This window comes from Salvia hispanica, chromosome 1 (assembly GCF_029641045.1).
Source record: "Salvia hispanica isolate PSC_SH4W2 chromosome 1, Shi_PSC_v1, whole genome shotgun sequence".
Lineage (NCBI taxonomy): Eukaryota > Viridiplantae > Streptophyta > Magnoliopsida > Lamiales > Lamiaceae > Salvia > Salvia hispanica.
In genome coordinates, this window is record NC_142692.1 from 62,374,179 (window position 1) to 62,381,736 (window position 7,558).

The following is a 7,558-nucleotide window of genomic DNA, read 5'->3' on the forward strand; positions in this document are numbered from 1 at the left end:
TATGGAGAAATTGCAACCATTTTATTTCTAAAAAAAAATACATATTTCAATTAAAATAAATAAATAGTCTCAATGAAAAAAAAATATTGCCGTGATCCATTTTTCTTCAATAGAAATGAGAGTGGAGAAAGAGAAACTCGTTAATACAAGTAGTGCAAATGACATGCAACGAGCAGCATATAGAGAGTTGAAATAAAAGAAACAATAAAAAAATAGCGCTAGCCGATCGCTTGCTGAGCGCGTCAACACAATAGCGGACGAGCGATCGGCTAACGCCAACCCACCGCGGACGAGCGCTTGTCCGCCCCGTTCATCCTACCCGCGTTTGCCGACTCCAATAGCGGACAAACGTGACGCTCGAGCCGCTTAGCCGGTCGCTAGCTCTAAGCTACATATACGTTCCATTAAATTAATATTGATTCTTATATAAGATGACATATCCCCATGTCTAATATCACGTTTAGTTAGTGTAAATAAAGATATGGATTGGGTGTTTTGATCAAAATGTCACCCAGTCGAAAACCACCATTGCCTTATAAGTCGGGCATGTTAATTAGTTTATGTGATCATTACTTATTATACAAGAGCACTGTTTAGTGAAACTGCACCATTTCCTGAATCCTAATGTGGTGGTGCACTCTTTTTTTTATGCGATGGTTCTTCGTCTCCTACATGGGTCGTACGCACAATACACATTACAACAAAGTTACCTTTTCAAAATTCAAGAAGCAATTATTTATATTGAATTTTTTTGAAAAATAACTTAAAGTAAAGAGTTTTTTTTTTTATTATTATTGTGTAGGTAGTTTATTTGAGTAATTAATGACATCAAATTAGAGACACAATTTCTTAAGTTGAGGAAATAGTGTCAATTATACATTAATCTTTTTTCGGATGCATTCATATTATTTTGTTTCAGTTGAGACACTAGGATTGAACTCTTTTTCTAAAGTATAGAGGATTTTTAGAAAATAAAGATTGAAATCCTTAATTGACACATTTTTTTATTGTAATGACACCACGTGACTTTGTGAGTTTATTACATTAACAGAGTTGAGTTGACTTAGGACACTATGCAGTAGTCGTGCAAAGTTCAAAATCTTTTTATTTTTAAGAGCATCCAAAATGGGGCGCCCTGAGGTCCAACGTATAAGGCACCTATGCTCTGTCACGTCAGTACTTTATCCTTCAACCTTTTCACCTGCAGTGGGACGCCCTATAGCCCACCTTATAGTCCGCCCTAAGCATTTTATTTATTAGAATATTTAAAACACTATAAAAATTGAAAAGAAAAACTTCATTTCATTGAAAGTGAGAACATTACAGTACGAAATAAAAAAAAACTACAAATTCTCAATGGCCGTTACGGTTCCAAACTTCTTCAATCATGTCGTTCCTGAGCTGAGCATGGGCTTGTTGGCTGTGTATTGAGGCCTGCCTAGCTAGAACCTCATTGAAGCCCATCGGTAATCCTCGAACGTGGGGCGGGGTCGCCGTGCTGGAGCTAGATCCAGCTTCATCATCGCCCCACTTGGTGACTCTTCCACCTTCGTGTTCGACTATCATGTTATGCAAGATGATGCACACATACATGCATCAGCGATGGCGTCCTTGTACCAGAACCGCGCCAGACCCTTCACTATTGCCCACCGCGATTGGTGCACCCCAAATGCCCGCTCCACATCCTTCCGCGCAACCTCCTGCTTTTGCCCGAATAATACTCTCATGTCACCCATTAGACAGCTGATCGTCTTCACAAAAATAGGCCACCTTGGGTATATGTCATTGGCGTCCGTTGGCAGTGAACTCGATGATCGCGCCGTTGCCATTGCATTGCTCGGTGAAGAGGTTGGAAGAGTTGAGGACGTTGATGTCATTGTTCGACCCCGCTACACCAAAGTAAGCATGCCATATCCAGAGCCGATGGTCAGCGATGGCTTTGAGGATCATCGTCGGGTGGCAGCCCTTGTATGCACTAGTAAATTGACCTCTCCACGTCGTCGGGTAATTCTTCCACTCCCAGTGCATACAATCCATGCTCCCTAGCATTCTAGGAAAGCCATGCGTCGTCTCGTGCATCTTCATCAGGGCCTGGCAATCCACAACTCCCCTACAAAAATTATTGAAGCAATCGCGGCCAGTTGTCTCCTCGACGTGAAGTTACTCGTCGAACATATCCGTCGTGATGTCGTAGGCCAACTGCCGAAGCGCAACCGTGCACTTCTGCGACGGCGTAAGTCCGGGTTTGCCAATGTCATCTCTCTGATACTGGAAGTATTCATCACGAGTCTCCAACGTTAAGACTATGCTGAGAAATAGGTCTCGCCGCATTCTGAAATGCTGTGAAAAACTGTCGGGCCCCACCGTGGTTGCTCGGCAAAATAGTCTGCGAACAGACGTTGGTGAGCTACGTCGTGCTCGCGGCGGAGAAACATCTGACGTCGAATTGGCCTCGGGATCTGCCTCGCCTGGGCCTGTTTCGCCGCCTCGCGCTCGCGCTCCTTTTCGGCCAAGCATTCCGCTGTAGCCTCATGAACGCAATCGATTAAGGCCGGAGTCAAGGACCGAGTAATGCCCTCCGATTTACAGTAGTCGTCGTCGGGATTCATTTTTTAAGTGAGAAAGTTTAGGGAAAGAAATATTAGAAAGTGAGAAATGGGAGAGAAACTGGTGTGGGAAATGAAAGTGAAATGTGGGTTTAAACAGATGAAAAATTCGAAAAAAAAAGAAAAACGAGTTGTATCGTCCGCGTTGCCCGCAGTGGGGCGGATGATACCGCGGACGATGCATGGTCGACCACCTAACGTCCGCGGACGATCTGTAGGGCGCGGACGATGAATTAGCTATCGTACACATGGCTACAGTGGTGGACGATGCATCGGGCGGACTATCGTCCGTCCCATTGTGGATGCTCTACGTAGTTCTAGCCACATAATTTTATCTCTCTTATTTTATCAATTACTCATGTCAAATTTAATAATAGGTCATTTTAGTTTGTTTCGGACAAACTAAAAATAAATAAATAAATAAAATTTGTCTTTTTCAATGGAACTGAGCTAGGGAGTGAGTAGACTTTTATTAAATTGCTTAATTCGAATCTTAATTAATGAGCTTGGGAGTATGTAGACTTTTTATTAAATTGCTTAATTGAAATCTTAATTAATCATAACTAACCCTAGGAACCATCACATAAGTCTTATCACATACTAACACCGTCATAGTCGGAAAGGCATATTGTCATTGGATAGTCAAAATCTCTTTAACGAGCTGTCCTAGTACTTGATTTATTTATTGGCCCAGAGTTTGACCTGTTATTGCTTTTATTTTTTAAAATAACTGTATTTATTCATCCACGTGTCATATACAAATATATGATTTGAGTAGTCATAGCATAGCAGTCATTAAAAGATTGATGGTCCTGGCACGATAAGGTCGAACAATCACGCCAAAAAAAAAAAAAATTATCCGCCTAGTCGTTACAATCACAAAAACTTATTTCATTTGGTGATCATAGCCACAAAAATTTGTGTGCAACAATAACAACAACCAAAAAAAAATTTATCCACCTAATCATTACAATAACAAAAACTTATTCATTTGGTGATCATAGCCACAAAAATTTGTGTGCCACAATAACAACCACGCCGCAACAAAATCACATTATTTATCAATTATTGGTATATTTTAATTGAACTAGAATAAAATTAATTGAAAAAAAAAATAGAATGGAATGGAATGAAAGAAATGAATTGAGAATAGATATTTTATAAATAAAAATTAAAGAATTAAAAAAATGAATTAGACCGCAGGGGCGGTCTCGATGGCTCACAATAGGTCGCCGCAGAACCGCCGCGCGACAGCCGTCCTCCGCCCCGACCCCGCTGCGGCTCATCCACGCCTTGCAATAGACGTCGCGGCGACCACCGCGACCATCCCACTGTGGACACTCTAAGAAACATTATTTTCTTAACGGTTGAATCAAAATGAATCAATAATTTTATCTATAAAAAAAAGTTTCATGAGATTCTCGTGTCAATTAAAGAAAGATTCAACTTCCTTGGAACGAAGGGAGTAAGAGCATCTCTAATGGCTTTAGGCCAGCCATAGACCAGCCATAGCCCAACCATAAACTCCTCCTGCCACATCATCAGGACAAGAAATAGGCCAGCCAAATTATAAAAAACAAATAAATTACAATCACGCAAATTACGGAATTAAATTTACAAAACATATACGGGAAAATGAGATAATTTTATTTATAAATTAATAAAAAAGTACAAAAACAAAATTACATAATTAAAAACAAAACTATCGTCATGCAGTCTTCCGCGACCACAACTCTTCGATTAAATCCTCTTGGAGTCGAATATGAGCATCCACTTGACGCATGTCGTTATGTGCCTTGAGGGGCTGGCTTCATCGTGAGGTACCCCCCTTCGTACGTTGGGGGTGGCAACGCCGTGGCTTGGACCGGCTATATCAACATCTTCATTGGCCCAACTAGTCAGTTGTATGCCTTCATCTTCGACTATCATGTTGTGCATGATAATACAGGCGTACATTATATCAGAAATGCAGTCGACATGCCACAAACGCGTTGGACCCCTAATTGCCGCCCATCGGGACTAGAGCACACAAAATGCCCGCTCCACGTCCTTGCGTGCCGACTCCTGCCGTTCTACAAAGTAGGCCTTCCTTTCATCAGCTGCGCATCTGATCGTCTTCACAAACACGGGCCACCTAGGGTATATCCCATCCGCCAGGTAGTGTTCGACCCGGCTACCCCAAATAGGCGTGCCAAATCCACAGCCGGTAATCAGCTACAGCCTCGAGGATCATCGTGGGATTCTTTCCCTTGTAATCGGTTGTGTAGAACCCTTTCCAGGCGGCGGGACAGTTCTTCCATTCCCAATGCATACAGTCTATGCTGCCCAACATCCACGGGAACCCATGCTGCTCCTCGTGCATCCGCATCAGATCCTGGCAGTCTTTGGGGGTAGGGCTTCGAAGATACTGCTCACCGAATATTTCAATGACGCCTTGACAGAAATACTTCAGAAAATCCAGGGCAGTCGTCTCGCCGATGTGGAGGTACTCGTCCCACATGTCTGCCGCGCCTCCGTAGGCCAACTGCCTGATTGCCGCAGTGCACTTTTATATAGTTGTGTGGCCGGGTCTGCCCGCCACGTCGTACCTGAACTGGAAACACAGGTATCGACGCAATAAAGCGTTAACGATACGCACAAACACTGGTCTCCTCATCCTAAAACGCCGCCTGAAATAGTTGTCCCCAAACCACGGCTCCGGCGTGAAGTAGTCTTCAAATAGCCACTGATGTGCAGCGACGTGATCCCGATCAACCACAGCTCGGCGGTGAACAACGGGTCGAGGTACAACCGACTGCTGCGGTTGCAAGGCCCTTTGTATCAGCCGATTAACCTCGGGGGACATATGGGCGTCCAACTCTTCGTTGAATCGCCGTTCGAACTCCTCAGCATTCCCACCACTACTCATTTCGCGATATTGCTCTTGTACAGAAATGAAGACAGATAGAGATACTCGTTAAAACAAGCGGTATGAATGAAAATGACGTTAAATCGCTTATATATAGAGTCTCGAAAAAAAAAGGGTGCTCGCCGATTGATAGCCGATCGGGACGCCACAATGGCAGCTAGCGGATTGGCTAGCGCCCGCGAATCGGCGAGCGCTAGCCGATTTGTCGCTAGCCGGTCCCAGTGGTCGGCTAGCGGACCGGAGAGCGCGCGCGGAGCGGCTAGCCGGTCCGCTAGCCGTCATTGGAAATGCTCTAACAACCAAAAACTTTTGGCCAAAAACTTTTTTTTTTTCATTTGGTATGCTCTTTTTTACTTTATGATAATATTTCCTTCTCATTTTTCTCGTTTTCGGATCTCATTTACTAGTTAAAGTATTGTTTTTGTAGTACTCCCTTCGTCCCTCTGTAGTTGAGTCGTATTCTTTTTTAGATTGTCTCACTGTAGTTGAGTTGTACTTTTTTTTCGAGTTTTCTTACTATAGGTGAGTCATTTCCTTATTTGGCAAAAAGTATCTTACTTTCTCTTACTTTACTCTCTCTTCATCTCTCTACCTTTTTCCTTTCTACGTTATTCTCCTTTTACTTAACTCATTTAAAATATTTTTTTTTTAAATCTTGTGCCGAAAAGAAATGCTTCTACTACAGAGGGTTGGAGGGAGTAATATATACTACCTCCATCCACAAAATATCGACAAAGTTGTAAATGATATGAGTTTTAATACGTAATTGGTAAAATAAGAAAGAGATAGGGAAAATGTGGTGGAACTTGAAAGTAGTGTTAGTGGATTGTGGATTCCATATTTAGAATAATATGTAGGGTTAATATTTAATTAAAAGTTTTCATATTTAGAATTTTTCTAATTTTATTTTTAAATCAGTAAAACGCTACCAAAAATTTTCAGAAACCGAGTCCCACCACCATGTAACTCGGGCACTCAGCCAATTCCTTGAGAAGTAACTAGTATGATTTTAATTAGAGCATCTTCGTCGATTTACACTAAACTCAAGTCAATTTTAGTGTAAATATCCTATTAAATAGAGTATAATTTTACTCCAATCATTTACTCTAAACTCAAACTTAAAAAAATATTCTCTATATTATGTCTTTTATACTCACAAAATTTAAAAAGTTTTTTTGTTTTGGTTTAGTATAAACTATAAACCTAAAGATAGGTATTTTTCCCTCAAAAATAAAAAAAATGAGATTAATTTTGAAATACTATAATTAATTACCTATCTTATTTTAGATTTTATTGTATATTAGAGATGGTTTTAGTTGCAATTTAGGTGGATTAAAATTTTCTCTTAGTTAAATCTAACGGTGGTACATTATCGTAAAGAGTCTATATGCCGTGACTTCAGGATGTGCATATTTTTATTCAGTTACCTACAAATATAATCTTGCGTTTAACATTAAATACAATAAAATTTCAATATACTCTAAATTTATTGTGAAATTCAGTTCAATTTGAATAAAATCTGTTAGAAGATATTCCTAGGGATTTGATATTGTAGCATATTCTACCGAAAATAGAGGAGAGATATTAATTGTAAATTAGGTTTACCTTGTATAGATATTATGTAGCCTATATAATCATGTATTCCGTCATTCTAAATAATTGAATAAGAACGACCCTTTCCTCCGACCCTTTGGTTTAACAAAATCAATCCATAAAATTAGTAAATTTATGTATGCATATTTAACAATATTCAATTTCTGGTTTAACACTATGCAAATTTTTGTGTTAGGATAAGTTTTTAAAAATTCTAAACCTTTTTAATTTATACTGCATATTCGGGTTCACCATTGCATGCATACTTTTGTACAATAAATAGATTTTACGTTTTAAGCATAGTAAATTTTACGTTTAAGCTTAGTAAATTTAAACAAACTTTAATGTATCGATATTTTATTATTTTATATCCGCTTGATATGTTTTATACTATAGTCAAACAAACTTTTAACGTCTTAATTATGTTTTGCTTGATATATGTTTTATATAG